Here is a 2,904-nt window from a genome sequence, read left to right on the forward strand (position 1 = left end):
AGAAATACTGAAATAAATGAATAAATAAATATAAAAATAAATAAATGTAGACATAAATAAATACATAAATGTATAAATACACAAATAAATACATAAATACACGTAGAAATGAAAATATGTATTTATTTATTTATATATTTAAGTGTATTTATTTATTGTTGTCAGTTATGTCATGTTTTGTACTTCATACGTTTCAGCAGATTGTTCAGAAATGTAATATCTCTAGTTCACATTAATTCATATACTTACACATTTGTAGCCTCATATCTTTATATCTTCCTTTCACAGCCCCCAGACACACTCCTAGACTCAATCAATGACATCATATCATCCAGAAAGTGAAATATTGGTGACATACGTATGTAATGGGAAAAATTATGACAAGTCTTAACTCCCATAAAGGCCAGTGAGAGGGGGATCTGGATATAGAAATTTCGTAATCCATTTAGCCAAAGATGATGAGGGGAATATATTCATACTCAAAAGATAAATGAAACATACTGTTATGCAATTTAAAATTTTCCACCAACTGCACTGGACCACAAATAAATGATCCCAGTTAACATCTCATTTAGACCCCATGTGTGAGTGTTGTAAGCATAATCAAGCCACTCTCTCGTTTGGGGATTTTACTAAATGATCTAATGTTTGGCAATGAATATTTGATATGCTTTCCAAAACTACTGATAAATCCATTGAATCATCAGCTTCCCTTTACTGTGGTAACACAGAATCTTATTAAATAACAATAAACTAGGTCTCGTAACCTTTGCCATGCAACAAATTTTAATTAGGTGGAAAGATTGTAATCCAACATTTGTACAATGGATTAAAAATATGTTGTATTTTATTGTAAACAGGAGAAGGTTACGTACACACCCTAACAACTTATCATTTATTTATTATTATTATTTTATGATTATTTTACATTATTTGTATGTTTATGTTTATTCATCTATTTTCCTTCCATAGTTTAAGCTGTATACCCTCTGAATGTTATCATGGCTAAGGGGAGGGATATATGCTTCTTGTTGAAGCCTTCACTGCCCATGCAGGTGGACAGTGGCAGGAGAACAGTTGCTTGTGGGACATGTAGGGGTACACTGCAAGCAGCCAGTAACCACAGGGCTGCGGTCCTGTTCCAAACTAAACACCTGGCACTGAAACCGGCGACTGGGGCCCAAGATCTATATCTGTGGTTGTGGTGACTACACCTCTCAGGTCGCATGGGCAGAGCTGCAAGTCTCGCCAGCTGCAAAAGATTCTGCAGGCTGCAAGGAGTACTTATGCAACTGGCTAGCATAATTTCGGTGAAGATCTCAGTCGATGAGAGATGGTGTTAACACTTTGACACTCACAGACTACAGGGAGAAGCAGCATATAGTGCAGTGCGTGCTCTTGAATGGGACTGAGTGAGCCCACCTGCTCTCAATCACAACAAAGGGAAACTGTTTGGGATAAGGGGTGGGGTGGAGGGGCTGGAAAGTGATGTGTCAGTGTTTTTTGTTTCAGGGCACTTTTGGTATTTTATGAGGCCACCCGGCGAAAGAATTGGTGCCAAGCAGGAACTGGAGCAGTTTAGGGTTGATGTAAATCCCTCCCGTCACAAGCAGCTGAAAATGATTTTGGCCTCCAAAGAGGCAATTCCATTGAGAAGCTTTTTGTTTCTTATCTGTCATTTCTTTAGTAGTTACTCTCTTGCTTACTTTATTGCCTTCCCCCTTAATGTGCAAACAGAGAAAGCGCCATTACCTATTGTCTGTGTAGGTGCACATTTACTAAGGATGTGCTCATTCACATTTGTTGTGGGTTCATTAAACAACACACTATCCTTTTTCCTCTTTTCAACAGGGACACATAATTACTCCCCTTTTGTTTGTGTCATAAACATGTCCTGATCTTTCTCTTAATGATAGCCTTAAAAGTTAAAGCTGACAGGGGGCCTGTCTAACCTTTAACTTTTGGCAATTAGAGGAGGCAACATAATATGAGAAGCATGACAGTGATCACATGGATTTTTAAGGTGACTTAAGAAAAATATATTTCTATATTGATGGTTGATTGTCTTGTGATGATCATCATCTGTGTGTCACAGTTTATAACCACTACTTCACTAATTACAGATGCACTCTCACCACTCAGGCTACATGATGTAGTAAGTTACATGCAGTATAACTCAAAACTATTGAAGTTTTTAATTATGAATATCTGTGACTTCAGCACTGCACCAGCTGCCAGATCCTCTGGGGCCATTGGATTTTCAGAGTAAACATTACCTGCTTTGGCATGCTGACCTCAGCAGCCAACATTACTCAGTACTGTGCTAGATCTGTTTGTTGAATGTTACGGTAAACATAAACTGCAGAGAAAAGCTGAAAAGCTACCTGGGAAAAGTGAGAAAGTTTAGCAGCCTTTGGTCAGTGTTACATTTTCCACTGTATGCAGCAGTAGATTATGTTCCTCTTACAACCTCAGCAGAAATATTCATATTTACTGCCCATAATGAACAGAATTCTAAAATATTGAGATTAAGGAGAAATTAAACATGACTGGATTGATTAACGACTGTATTCATTAATAAACAAAAGCAGACTTGAACTGAAGCTTATTGGCTCTATAGTCCACTGTAACACCAGAGACATCCCTGCAACATTGCTGCCAGAGTGAAGACCTCACTATTGTGTGCTGCCATCTAGTGGGCAAACAATGAACACTGTCAAGTGGATAATAATATAAATACCATTTATGTTCTTATGTTTTTCAATCAATTTATTTGTGGAAAATAATAAAGTATCAATAAAACTTGGCTTAATTTTAAAGTATTTTTTGACTTACAAAACCAGGAATCTTTGTTATCAATTAACATTTTGAAACAGACAGAAAGCTAACTTGCTCAATGAGATT

Source organism: Scomber japonicus, chromosome 9 (assembly GCF_027409825.1).
Source record: "Scomber japonicus isolate fScoJap1 chromosome 9, fScoJap1.pri, whole genome shotgun sequence".
Classification (NCBI taxonomy): domain Eukaryota; kingdom Metazoa; phylum Chordata; class Actinopteri; order Scombriformes; family Scombridae; genus Scomber; species Scomber japonicus.